The sequence below is a fragment of the Myotis lucifugus genome, unplaced genomic scaffold, assembly GCF_000147115.1.
Source record: "Myotis lucifugus unplaced genomic scaffold, Myoluc2.0 scaffold_119, whole genome shotgun sequence".
In the NCBI taxonomy this organism is placed as follows: domain Eukaryota; kingdom Metazoa; phylum Chordata; class Mammalia; order Chiroptera; family Vespertilionidae; genus Myotis; species Myotis lucifugus.
The window spans coordinates 1,649,131-1,663,386 of record NW_005871167.1 but is presented as its reverse complement, the minus strand read 5'-3'; positions in this window follow the sequence as shown (position 1 = coordinate 1,663,386).

The window sequence follows — 14,256 nt, the reverse complement described above, 5'->3', positions numbered from 1 at the left end:
ACATAAAAGAGGCTTAAAAAAAGAGTATTATTAGAGATGAAGAGGGTTGCCACATAATAAAGATTCAATTCACCATGGAGATATGACATATATAAACTGGTAATATACTAATAACATACTTTAAAATTTATAAAGCAAAAATTGACAGTGATGCAAAGAGACAAGAGATGGAGCCACTGGATATATCTGGTAGCTAAGTGGAAGATTTGAACATCTTTCTCAGTAATTAAAAAATTAAGCAGATTTAAAAAATCAGAAAGAATATAATACAATTGACAATCTTGGTCCAATGGACACACCTAGAGCACTGAACCCACAATCTTAGAAAAATTTAAAACACTTCTAAAAATTTATGGATTAAAGAAGAAATGATAATAAAAAATATCTTATCTAATAAAGAAGGAATATGCAAATTGACTGTCACACCATAACATTAAAGATGGCTGTGCCCACAGTGGAGGCTGAGAGTTCCTGTAGTGAGCCTTAGCCAGTAATTAGCAGGGACCTGAGGCTGTGCCCCTCGCCTGGTGGGGCTTGACAGGGGACCTCAGGCCATGCCCCTGCCCCAGTGCCAGACTGGGGGACCTCAGGTTGCACCCCTTCCCTGGCAGGGCTTGACGGGGGACCTCAGGCCACACCCTCTGCCCTGGAGCCAGGCTGGGGGACCTCAGGCTTTGCCCCCACCTGGCATGCCCCCCACCCTGGTGCTGGGCCTGAGGACCTGAGGCCCCACCCCCCACCCATGGGGCTTGAAGGGGAACCTCAAGGTGTGTCCCAAGGCCCTGGCCTGGGGACCTCAGGCCATGCCCCCCGCCCTGGCACCAGGTCAGGTGACCTGAAACCGTGCCAAGGGCCAGAGGTGGCTTTCCTTAGAGGTATAAGATATATACAAGCTTCACAAAATGAGTTGAGAATATTCCCTCTTTTCCTATTCCTAGAATATTCTGAATACAATTAGTAATCTTCTACTGGAATGTTCAATAGAACTTGCTAGAGAAACCATCTGGCATTTTATTTTCCTTCAGAGAAGATGTTAAACTACTAAGTTAATTTCATAGAATTTGTGTTTTTCAAGAAATGTGTCCATTCTGGCTAAAAAAATTGTAGGCAAAATGTTGTTCATTATATTCTTACATTTTCTTTCAAATTTCACATCATCTGTGCTGATGCTCTCTTTTTCATTCCAAATAATACCTATTTGTGCCATCTCTCCCTTTTGATCACTCTTCCCAGAGGTTTGTCAATTTTATTCATCTTTTCAAAATACAATTTTTGCCTCTTTTGTATTTCTATGATATCTTTGTTTTCTGTTTCATTAATGTGTGCTACCTTTATTATTGTCTTACTCCCCTCTGAAGGAGTTTATTTTGCTACTAGAGGCCTGGTGCATGAAATGTATCATAAATTACACCTCCTACAGTTTGCAGATCAGCAAAACTTATCGCACCTTTTACATGCAGAAACAAAAGTCTAAGGTAATATTGTTCTGGTTCTCTAAAGCTCACAGTGAACAATCTACCTAATACTTTGTTCCCATCTTTTTGGCGTTTTCTCCACAAAGAATTATTAAACACATAATGCAGTGGAATCTACCAATAATAATAATTATGTGTGTCAGAATCTTCTCTATTCAATAAGAACGAAGCCATCAAAGTAGAGTTATGCCTTTTAGCCCTATCTATAACTTCAGCAAAATCATTGGTATGAAAATACAAATTTTGATCATTTGGCAAATGAATAGCTAATCTTGTGATTGCATGAGATTGGTCATGCATTCACATTGCAAAAAGTCTCCAAACAGCCTCAGGAGGTCTCACATACCTGGAGTCAATGAAGTCTTGTACTTCATCATGATTGATAATATCTTTTAGAAATTTAAATATTTGTACAATCATGTCCTTGATAGATGTATTTAAATAAATATTTGACACTCTTAATCGATGTACAGACTTCAACGTTTATATGACAGTTATATTTAAGGCACAAGTATGGGTTATAAGGAACAATGGATGATTCTGCGAGGAATGGGGCTCCCTCCTCCCTGCTGTCAGGGTCTGGGGTGCGGGTGAATGGGATTTGGGGCTGTCAGGGCTTCAACAGCAAGTTCACCAAGGCTGATTCCCTGAGGAATGGGGCTCCCGCCTCCCTGCTGTCAGGGTCTGGGGTGCAGGAATCCAGCTCCCTCCTCCTTCCTGTCTGGGTCAGGGGTGTGGGTGAATGGGATTTGGGGCTGTCAGGGCGCTGACAGCAAGGTCTGGGTCAGTGCTGTTGGTCTGGTGGTCTGGTCATTGGTTATCTGATTGTTATGACGTAATGGTCACTGGGCTTTTATTATATAGAATAGTTAGCAAAATAAAAGGTATCTAGGAATAAATTGCACCAAATATATGTGGAACCTTCATGGAGAGAATCATAAAACTTTATTGAAAGACATTTAAAAAATGGAGAATCATATCATTTTCAATGATAGGAATACTCAATAGCATTAAGAAGTAATTTGTCCCCAAATTGATCAATAGATTCAATAAAATTCTGGTAAAAATCCTTAAAGAAGTTTTTGTGAACCTTGAAAAACTTACTATAAAATTAAAATTGAGAAGCAAAGAGCCAAGAATGGCCAATGCATTCCTGAAGAGCAATATGTTGGGGAACGGACCCTCCTGTAAGACTTATTGTACAGTGTATAGTTTTTAGACAGTGTGGCATTGGAGCAGGTAAACAGGTCAATGCAACAGAATGGAGAGTCCAGAAACAGATCCATCCACATATGAAAAGATAGAATAGGAAGGTATATTTCAGAACAGTGGTGAAAAATGGGGCATTCAATAAAAAGTGCTGGGAAAATTGGCTGTTTTATAGCAAAAAAAAAAGATTACTACTCATACTATACACGAAAATCAACTCTAGAAAGATTAAAGACTGAAATGTTAAAGGTGAAAGCTTACAACTTCAAGAAGAACCTATTGGAGATTATCTCTATGACAGCTCTGGAGGAGTGGGTGTTGGGTGGGAGTGAAGTGACAAAAAAGGAAAGATTTTTAAAACAAGAGACAAAGATAAAGCCTGATAAATTCAACTACTTTAAAAATAACTTCTGTTCATCAAAAGGGATACAATTAACATGAATAGATAATCCACAACCTGGTAGAAGATAATATCACCTCTATATACCTGACATAGGTTGAATTTCCAGAATATACACAGAATATCTAAAGCCAATAAGAAAAAGATAAACATACAGTCCAGCTCACCTAGTGGCTTTGGCAGTGTCTGTGGCAGGGCCCTATAGACAAACACTAGTGCAGGCCTTCAGGCTTTTGAGCAAAGCTCTGCCTCCTCTCTAGGAAACCATTCCCTTGATAATGACCTTCTGGCTTGCTAATGGACCTTAAAAGAGATTGAACATTGACCATAGGCCACCAAGTTACCATGTGACCTGAGGTGCCAGCATGGACACTATGAGGAAGAGGGCACACTTCTGTTGCTTCCGTTATTTTTTCCTGGCAAGCATGGTCTTGTGGATGTTGTTTCCCCTCAAGGCAGCTGTGGTAGAGACCTCAGTGTCTCTTCCAAACTGTGGGTGTTGAGAAGTAGGTCGTGGTGGCTCAGGTAGGATCAGAGGTACTGTGTTCCTTGAACCCAGCCATTGAGATGATGGCTACCCAAGTCCCTAACTTCCTGAATGTGGCAACTGTGCGCTCTTTTGTGGGCCAGTTTCATCGTATTGTTCCTGGAGATGTAATTGGAGGCAACAACGGAGTGAGTCAGTTCAGGTCATCTAGGAAGCAGATGTGAACGTGGAATTAGATGTGTAAGAGATTTTTTTTTGGGGGGGGTGGGGGGGTGGGGAAATGCCAAGAGGGAGGCAGCAGGTGTGGGCAGAGAGAGCTTCAGACCATGATGGAGTTCTGACGTCTGGAGGGAAGGAAGGAGAACTGGGTCGGAAGAGCCCTAGATTGCAGTGTGGGTCTGAGAAAATGTTGGCCAGGCTGATGGGACGCTCTGAGCAAACACTTTGTTAGAGGCACCTGGCACCAGGCAGGAACAGCAGGGTCTAGAACCCTGCTGTGCTCTGGCCCTGGAATTCGTGGCCTCGTGTCCATGCTGCGGTGGACACTGACCGTGGCAACTGGAGGCTGTCAGCCAACTGACGTTCCTTGGAGCAGTTTCTTTCTCAAGAGAGATCTGAGCAGCACACTCCTGTGGCTGCCTTGTTCAGCCGGGAGGCATCTCCTCCTATGTTTTTCAATGACTTTTTAAATAGAGCATCTAAATTCCGTTTTAAATCACTCTCTGCTTAAACTAGCTGGTATGGTTTCTGCTGTCTGCAGTTTAACCCTGACCAATATAACATTCAGAGGTTATATTGGTCAGGATTAAAGCTTAGCAGAGTATTTGGCACATTTTAGATGACCAGTACATATTTCGTGTATAAATGGATTTAAGTGGAGTGGCTAAAAGCCTTTTAAAAATATTTCATTGATTTTTAGAGTGAGAGGATGGGAGAGAGATAGAGAGATAGAAACATTGATGAGAGAGAAAGTCATCGATTGGCTGCCTTCTGCACCCCCCCCCCCCCCTCCCGCCACCCCTGCACTAGGGATTGAGTCTGCAACCTGGGCATACGCTCTGATCAGGAATCAACCAGGGGCCTCTTGGTTCCTGGGTCGACACTCAACTGCTGAGCCACATCAGCCGTGTATAAAAGCCTTTTAAGAACAGGATGTTTAATGTTTAATTGCTGATGGTTTGCTTTGCTGAAAACAATCCTGTGAGCAAAATCTCATAGTCTCTCTGTACTAGGTTTAGGGATGATGTGAGGAAATAAAGGAGTGGGTAGCAAAGGGAAATGGTGCTGTGTTGAGGCAGCAGGAGGGGTCCCGGTCCCAGGGTTCCAGGCCGTGGCTGGCAGTGAACAACAACCTGCCTTGGTGCAGAGAAGCAGCTGCAGCTTGAGTTCCATGCAGGGGCTGATCAAAGGAAAATATGCCGGAAGGAAGTCACCTTACAATGGGTGATGGGTGGCAGGCAGACGCTGATATCTGGGCTTATATGCAAACCCATGAATTCTATATATGTCTGTATAGCTCTTCTTAAAAAACCAACCATAGGAGACACCTCCTTTTTTCTCTTTTGCTGTCGTCCCAAGGGATCTTCAGTTATTTTTTTTTTCAGTTGAGCAGTCCCCTAAAACGGAAGGATTAGGGCAAACACCCCAATTCAGTCCACCCTTGGGGAGGCTTGGTGTGTTTATAAAATCTCAGCTGTTTTCTGAGAACTATGTTTAAAACACTATGAACTCTACTCTCGAATTTCAAAGGACATTGAATATAATAAAGACAAATATTCCTGAAAAAGGCAGATCTCAATGAAGTTTTGCTGAACAATTCCAGAGCAAAGGTGAAAACACACTTGACATATCAAGACTTCTAAAATTAAAATTTAGTCAGCTCTTCTCTGAAAAACACTCCTCTGTTTGCTGAGGAAACTGCAGGAAAAGTAGGTGGAAGTGGTCATTTGTCCAGATAACAAACACTTAAGAACAAGTGCAGTACTCAAAGGTTCTCCCCCACGTATCCCAGGCTAATGCAGCCGTGTTTCCCAGTCCGGCATTCGTCACTCCGGGTGAGGAACCACCCAGGCCGGAGAAACGGATCTAGTGTTTACCTTTGCCAGGCAGTGTTTAATATGTCAACTGAAGGGCTGTGGAATCTCACTTGAAAAGGAGGACAAATTTAAACCAGTGTCTAATTCTCAACCTTCCTTTTTTCTTTCCCTCACAGTGGCCCGGTATTTCCTGCAGGCCAGTGCTTTGGTTCATTATTATGTCTAATTACCACTAATTCTGATAATGAATGGAGGGACTGCAGCCTCCATATATATATAATTTAGGCTAAATTATTTATTTATTATAAAGTTAATTCTTTAATATTTAATATAGCCAATGAGTGTTAAAATTCCAATTATCTCTTAAATGTTATAAGACTTTTTTAGCCATACAGTTTGTTCGAATCAAAATCTAAACAAGGTCCTTGCATTATAGTTGGCATGTATACAGGGTGTCCCCCCAAAATGTATGCACACTTTGAATAATTTATTAAGGCAGTGTTCATTAAAAATATATTTCATTTTCAAAATGTAATAGAAACCAGCTGCTAAAGTGAGTATACATTCTTTTGGACAACCTGTATATATTTAATCCTCTTTTTATCTACAGATTCTTCTATATCCATTTGTCTCTGTCTCTGTCCCTCTTCCTCCGTGTCTCTTTGCAGTTTATTTGTTTAAGAAGTGAAACAATTTGTTCAGTAGAGTTTTCATAGTCTTGCTGATAGCATCCTTGCAAGGTCTCTTAACACATCGCTCTGCTCTTTGTATTGCCTATAAATTGGCCAGTGGTTGGAGGGTTGATTACACTCACATCTGCCTTTTGGTGAAACGCCTTCATGGATGGTGCTATGTGCTTCCAGCAGGAGGAGCATCCTATCTAGTTGCCTCTTTTTCTTGTCAGCTATTGGGGGTCACTGACTAGAGTCAACAATTTATGAGATGGCCTCTGGTTTTTTATTTTAAAATAATTATGAACTCATAGGAAGTTACAAAAATAGTACAGAGAGTCACATGTACCCTTCATCCGGCTTCCCTCAGCTATCAAAGTAACTTCTTTTTTTTTTTTAAATATATTTTATTGATTTTTTACAGAGAGGAAGGGAGAGAGATAGAGAGTTAGAAACATCGATGAGAGAGATCGATCAGCTGCCTCCTGCACATCTCCCACTGGGGATGTGCCCGCAACCCAGGTACATGCCCTTGACCGGAATCGAACCTGGGACCCTTCAGTCCGCAGGCTGAAACTCCATCCACTGAGCCAAACCGGTTTCGGCCAAAGTAACTTCTTATATAACCCCAGTTCAATATCAAAACTAGGAAATTTGACACCAGTACCATAGTAATTGGTTTTTAAAAGTTTTCTGCTAAGAACCTTTTTCCTTTACAAGTCCAGTGAAAGAATTAAAATAAAAACTGTTCATGATTTGATTAATTAGATGTGAGTTTCACAATTCGGTTCCATCTCAAAATAAAGATTTTTCTCTGAAAGTTAAATTTTGAAGCTAGGTTAAAAATACATCAAAGCTAGCTTTATTTTGGTCTGAAGACAGCATTGGCACCGTGTGATCCTGTCCCCGTAGATTTATTTGTAAGTCAATGGTATGAATTTGGGTCCTGGGTGTCCAGGAAAAACATGCCCAAGGCCCGCTTTCTCTTTGTCAGATGCCAAAGAAACAGCCTTTCAGGGGCGAGGTCACCTCTCCTTCCCTTGAAATCCAGGGAATGCACTTATATCAAGACGTCATGGAGAAGTAGCACATCTACAGTTACAGGAAGGACAAGAGCATTTTTAGTGCTTTCTAAATTACCAAATACCGTAGTTAAATACAATCACACTTGCAATAGGGTGTTGGGGCTTAAGTCAATGGAGGGCATATTTTTCTTGGAATGTAAATCCTTTCTTTTGTTGAGGAAGAAAACTTGGCAGTTTGGACATGTTAATAGTGCTGCTTATGGTAGTTTAAACATCACTACTTGCTGAGACTCTTTCTTGTCTAGTTTTAAAATGTAAAGTTATTAAGATTTATAACTCGCAAAAGTCAGAAGAAATTATAGAGATCATGTGGGCTACCTAGTCAGAAGGACTGAAGCCCAGAGAGGTGAAGTGATTTGCTCAGGGTCATTCAGCTGGCCAATGGCTGGGCCAGTGAGGTTATGGTTCTGACAAGCCAGGACTGGGGGCAGGTGAGGCAGCAAGTGGCAAGGTACAGAGGCCCAAGTGACTATGCTATCTTCAATGACCTGCCAGGGCCCTCTACGTTCCAGGGGGGCCGGGGCTGTGTCTTCCTGTTCACTGTTGTATCTCTAGTGCTTACTGTATACAGCATGTGGCCCAGAGAAGGCGTGTGGGGCATTCATGAGTTGACTAATGTGGCTAGGATAGGATTTGTATGGGGGAGTGACAGGAGAGGAGACTGAAAATGCTGGTAAGGACAGATCATCACGTACTTTGTACACCATGTTAAAAAGGGTTTGAACTTTGTGATGGTGAATGATAGCCTGAGGAATTTTAATGCAGCATAATCAAATGACCATTTTAGAAAGGTCATTTGACAACAGTGGAAAGATGAGCAGCTAGAATGAGCCTGGAGCAGAGATCCCACATAGAGAGCTATTGGTGGGAGGAAGGAGCAACGATAGAATCTGAACTAAGGCAGCGACATGGAGCATGGAGCTTACAGAGTTGCATTTGGAAGGTGCTTGGTAGGTAGAATTGGTCCAACAGTGACTCACTGTAGAGGGGGAGGCTGAGAGGAGAGAGGGCTGGTGCCTGTTTCTGGTTTGGGTGTGGCTGATGGTGTTTTACCTGCTAAGATAAGGAAGGCAGGCTTGCTGGGGGAAGATGAGGAGTTTAAATGTGGAGGTGACGGATGTAGGTTTGGAGCTCAGGGAAATGCCATCCTCTCAGGGATGAGATAGTAGAGTGGAAGTTTATAAATTTAAATGCATTTTAAAAGCATTTCCTCTACACAATATAGATTTCAGTGTGCTTCTCACATTGCCAACAAACTCAACCACGAGCCACGCTGGCTGGGCTCTCTCTCCCTCTTTATAAAAACTCTGCCTGCACTAAGGTGGGGAGACGGGCTTTGGACAAGAGTCCCCCATCTTCTCAGGTGGTTGACATGTGAATAAACCTCTTTCCTTTTTTTTTAAAACCAGCACCTGTGTCACGAGGTTGGCTTTTGTGGTGGCAGGCAGTTGAACCTTGGTTTAGGTTACAAAAGTTCTCAGAAAGGCTTCTGGGAAATCTCTTTATTCCTTGATAAAAAAAGAGTCACAAGGAGGTTTTTCTCCACCTTGGTTCCTCTCCTCTCATCCCCAACTTTCTGCCTTTGAAGACAATTACTGATTTTTGCAGCTTGTAACCACTTTGAGACCATAAGGCTATAGGCATAAGGATGGGAAGTCAACATGCAAAGTATATTAGTCAATTTTTCTTCCTAAGAAACCTTGAAATCTCAGTGCATTACAACAATAAACATTTATTTTCTTGCTCAAAAGTGTGCAAGTCATCTCTGGCTCTGCTGGACTTGGCTCCAAGCTGTGAGTTTCGGCTCAAGTCTATTCTATGCATTTCCTCAGTCTTCTGTGTCAGTGGCTTCCAAGTTCTTCTTATGATGGGTCACAGTAGTGCGTGAGATATCTCTTAAGACCTTGGCTTAGAACTAGTACACACAGTTCCTTCCACATACATTCAATTGGCTAATGCATATTGCAAGTCCAAGTCCAACATCAACCCATTCTAGCACAATGCAATGTTACACTGCAGAGAGTGAACGGCTGAGAACAATAATCCACGATAAAGGAGCAGAAGGATAAACAGACCCTGGGTCCTTGTTGACAACGTGGAACAGCTGAACCAACACTGGCACCAGTCTTATCCAGACTTTAGTTCAGTGGTTCTCAACCTTGGCTGCACATTAGAATCACCTGGGAACCTTTTTAAAATCCTGATTTCTGGGCCTCATCCTCCGGAAATTATTTCTTTGTTACTATTGTTGTGGCCCCACCCCATAACAAAGAAATAGAATTTCCGGAGGATGAGGCCCAGAAATCAGGATTTTAAAAAGATTCCCAGGTGATTCTAATGTGCAGCCAAGGTTGAGAACCACTGCTTTAGTTACTGGTATGTGATAAAAATGAGGCCCTATTTATTTAAGGCACAATTTCTACTTGCAGCTGAAAACATTTCAAATGAAACAATGCAGCTGTGTTCCAATTTAACTACTTATTGATGGGCATTTAAGTGGTTTCTAATTTACCATTATTACAAATAATGCTACAATAAACATTTGACATAAAACTTGACCAAATGTGTTTGTATTTCTATCAGATAGATCCCTAGATATGGAATTGCTGGGTGAAAGCATATTTACATCTTAAATTTTGGTAGATAATATCAAATTGCTCACTAGAGGATTTTGTCAGTTCATTCTTTATACCCTTACTAATCCTGATAGCATCACATTAAAAAAATAGTTACAATCTGACGGGTGAAATACACTTCTGATTCATTTGCATTATTATGCCTAGTGAAGTTGAATGGTTTTTCATATATTTATTGGCCAATTGTATTTCTTACTGTGTGACCTGCATGTTCATATTCTTTGCTCATTTTTCTATTGTGTTTTTTGTCTCTTAGTAATTGATAGGGGATATTTTTATTTTATACCTTTAATCATTTGTTTTAAATATGTGATAAACATTTTCTGTCTTTTATTTGTCTTTTCTTTAAACATTTATAAATTAAATATTACAGCTACAAAAGAGTATATATGAAATGTGGTTAAGTGCTGAAGAATGACAATACAATAAATTCCCAGGAATTCATGACCCTGCTAATAAATTCCCAGGAATTCATGACCCTGCTAAAGAACTTGTACTTTCTCATTACCTTTGAAGTCCCCTGTGTGTCCCTCCTGTCCCAACCTCTTCTCTCTGTGTGTGTAATAAATTTTGAGTTTCTTATGTCCTTGCTTTTCTTTATAGTTTTACTACATGTATCTGTCTCCACAGACAATATATTATTTTATTTACATGTTTTTGACCTTTATAGTAATGGAACCATATTATAAGTATTCTTTGGTGAGTTGTTTGACATAAAACTTGCTTCTAAGATTCATCCACTTTGTTGCATGTAGCTGTAATTCACAGCAGCAAAGAATTCCATGATCTGAAATAGCATAATTGATTTATCCAGTCCTCTATTGATGACCATTGAGTTAGTTCTGCTTTTCTCCCCTAGAAAACAGTGGTGCTCTGCACACTCTCATACTTGGTTCCCATGGGTAGGCAGTTCTCTAGTTTGTCTAGGAGTGGAGCTAACACACACCTTCAGCCTCACTACATGATGTCAAAGTGAATCTACCAGTTTACACTCCTACCAGCGGATAGAACTGTTTGTTATTCCACATCCTAGCCAGTGCTTGATAATGTGATTAAACATTTTTTTTTTTTGCAAATCTGGCCAGAGTACAGTCATATCTTACTATGGTTTTTAAAAAATCCTCACATGAGGATGTATTCTTTAATTATTTTTAGAGAGGGAGGGAGGGAGAGAAAAAGAGAGAGACATCGATGTGAAAGTTGCCTCCCATACATGCCCCGATTGGGGATCGAACCTGTAACCTAAGTATGTGCCCTGACCGGTGTCTATTGTACGCCAGGAACTTTTGTGTGTTGTTAACTCTGACCTTCATGACAATCTACTAGAAATATATTGTGTAAAAGTATATATCGGTAAGATGGCGGTCACCACTGTTGTGATCTCCATTTTACAGATAAGAAAATTGAGGCAGTCAGGTAACAGTGGTGAGACAAGATTTGAACCCAGGAGGACTGTCTGTAGGTCTGTGGTCTTAAGTTTTACTGCCTCAGCTTTGCCTCAACTTTGCCTTTCAATCACAACAGTAGGAACATCCACACTTTCCATCTTGTCTCCCATAATATTTTTGCTCTACTTATGCTTTTTTAATAGAGACTGAAAATGCCACCCAACACACTGCCCAACATATTAAAAGTTGAGATCAGTGGCATCTAAATTTACCAATTGAAAGACAGGCTTGTTTTTTATTGATGGTGGTTTGAATCCTGAAATAGTTATATGTATGCATATATCTAAAAAGTATTATTTAAAAAAGCAAGCGAGAGAGACAGAGAGAGCCTCACATATACACAAACTCCACAGTGATAAACTGGAAAATTCACAGTGATGTCTAATCCTCTTAAGGAATGGATTATGTTCTTTAGTCTTTGAATGTTCATACTGATATTTAGAGTAGTGTATCCTCATGAACCTGTTCTATTAGATGCTGGTTTACAATTATGCTTCCGTTGTGCTTCTGTCCTCCCTGGGGGAGGGAGAGATGATGGATTCAGCATAAAGCTGGACCTCACTGTATAAGTAAGTAGTCTGACCGCTGTGCACATCAGGATAGCTTTCATGATACACAGAGGTAACACAATGGAAATCACAGTTCAGAAATCCAATTTATCTCGCTGTGAATAGAATTGCCTCCAATACAGACAACATTAGTTTTGTTCCATAACACTGTTATAGAAATGTGACATTGAAAAACTGCTTGCCATCTATTAAAGCATTCATCTACCACGAGCTCATGCCACGAAGGGGAAAATGTTAATTCTACTTAAGTGAAAACACATAAAAGCGTTTTTGTACAAAGAGCAGCCAAAAGGTCAGGATACAACTGCTGAGGCAATGAAGTGAAGGCTTCCCTGAAACTTCTAGTTGCTTATACATTCTATTAAAATTGCAAAATTCTGCTGATTCTTGTTTCTCAAAACCCCTGGGGTTGCGGCTCAGTCGCATTATGGATGGAGCGGAGAGCGAGGCCAGTCTTTAATGTTTCCTCGAATTGCACCAGAGCCTGCCTGCCGCTGGCGCTCCTGCGGCCTTGGCTCTCCTTTTTGGCGCCAGCATCCTCTTCTTCTACTTCTCTCGACCTCACCAGTCAAGTCACTTCACTGCTGACACTATTATATAGAAAGTGCCTGACATGCACCTTCACATTCATGTGAGAATAAAAAAAGCCTCTGCTCTGGAGTACTTTAGGAAATTAAAAAAGCAAAACAAAAACCAGCAACCCTGAAAGATGGGTAACATCTATAGGTAGGCATACATCAAAAGAAAAAATGCCTAGTTTAATAAGATTGGACTCGGACATCTTGCAACTCAACTGAATATGAGTTTATTGCAGGCACTATCCAGGGAGAACATGGTATAGTGGGAGCATGAGATCTGGGGGTGGGGCAAACTGGAGTGGGAATCCAAACTCCACCATTTACCAGCCCTGTGAGCCTGGGGATATACCGAATATGTCCTCATTCTAAATGGGTATAATAGCTATCTTGTATGGCTATTGTGAGGATTAGTATGTGTATAGCATGATGGGCACATGTTAAGTATTAAGTGCTTGCTAATATTATTAGGCTATGTGAAGCAAATAAAGATGAGACTTAGTTCCCATCCTTAAGGAGCCTGTTCTAGAAGAAGAGAGAAAATGTGCACAAATATCTATGCTTCAAGGTGGGAGGGATAAAGGCCATGAGGAGCTTCAAAATGCCTTGATGTGGGTGCTATGGAGATAAACTGTTGACTGGAATATTGTAACAACCTGTTACCCAGGCTGCTTGTATTGTCTTGCCCCCTCCAATCTACTCCTCACACAACAGCCAACATGTTCTTTCTCAAATGCAAATCTGACTATGCTTAAAAATCTCATGGATTCTCATTTTCTTTGGGATAAAGTGTTCAGTATATGAATTTCTGCTTAATTCTCCAATTTCATCTCTTTCCCTCCACTTCTCTCATTCCCAAACATATACTTCATGTGTGCTAGTCCTACTGAACATTTTTTAGATCTGTGTCAGGGTTCTCCAGAGAAACAGAACCAAAAGTGTGTGTATATGTGTGTTATAATAGTAAGTTATTATTATCTATACTAATAAAAGGGTAATATGCTAATTTGCTGGTGTGTGTTTCTTGGCATCTAGAAGGGTTTCAGGAATCTGGAGAAGGGGCTGCTGTAAATGAATAAAGAGTCTAGAGCTGAAACATAATTTTGGAAGGCATTTTGGGGAGCCAGAGAAGACTTAGCTAAAGGAACCAAGTTCTTCTGTCCCTCTGGACCCCTTGCTTTTTATTAACACAAATTGTCCTAAAGCAAGGTAGATATACATATCAAAGGCAAGGTTTAGTATACAGAATCCATTGTCAGATTGGGGGAACTGCCTACAGCTGTTCAGGTGTTTGGCCAGTAGGAGGCAATAATACGTTGATTGAAATGCCCTCAGCCGTCTGGCAGCAAGCAATCATCTATGCAAATCTTTAGGTGTGGGGAAATGCCCTTAGCCATTTCCAGCAGGCAATCCTCAAGGTTCCATCAACCTTTTCATGAAACTTCTTGCATTTATGACATGCTGGAATTAGCTTCTGGCATTAATTAGACCAGATAGACCAGACATCTTCCGGTCCTCCAGTCCTCCTTCAGGACAGAGCCACGGTGGCATGGCCGAGGCAGAGGCGGTTAGGGGCGATCAGGATGGCAGGGGAGGGCAGTTAGGGGTGATTAGACCGACAGGGGAAGGTGGTTAGGGGCGATCAGGCTGGCAGGGGAGGGTGGT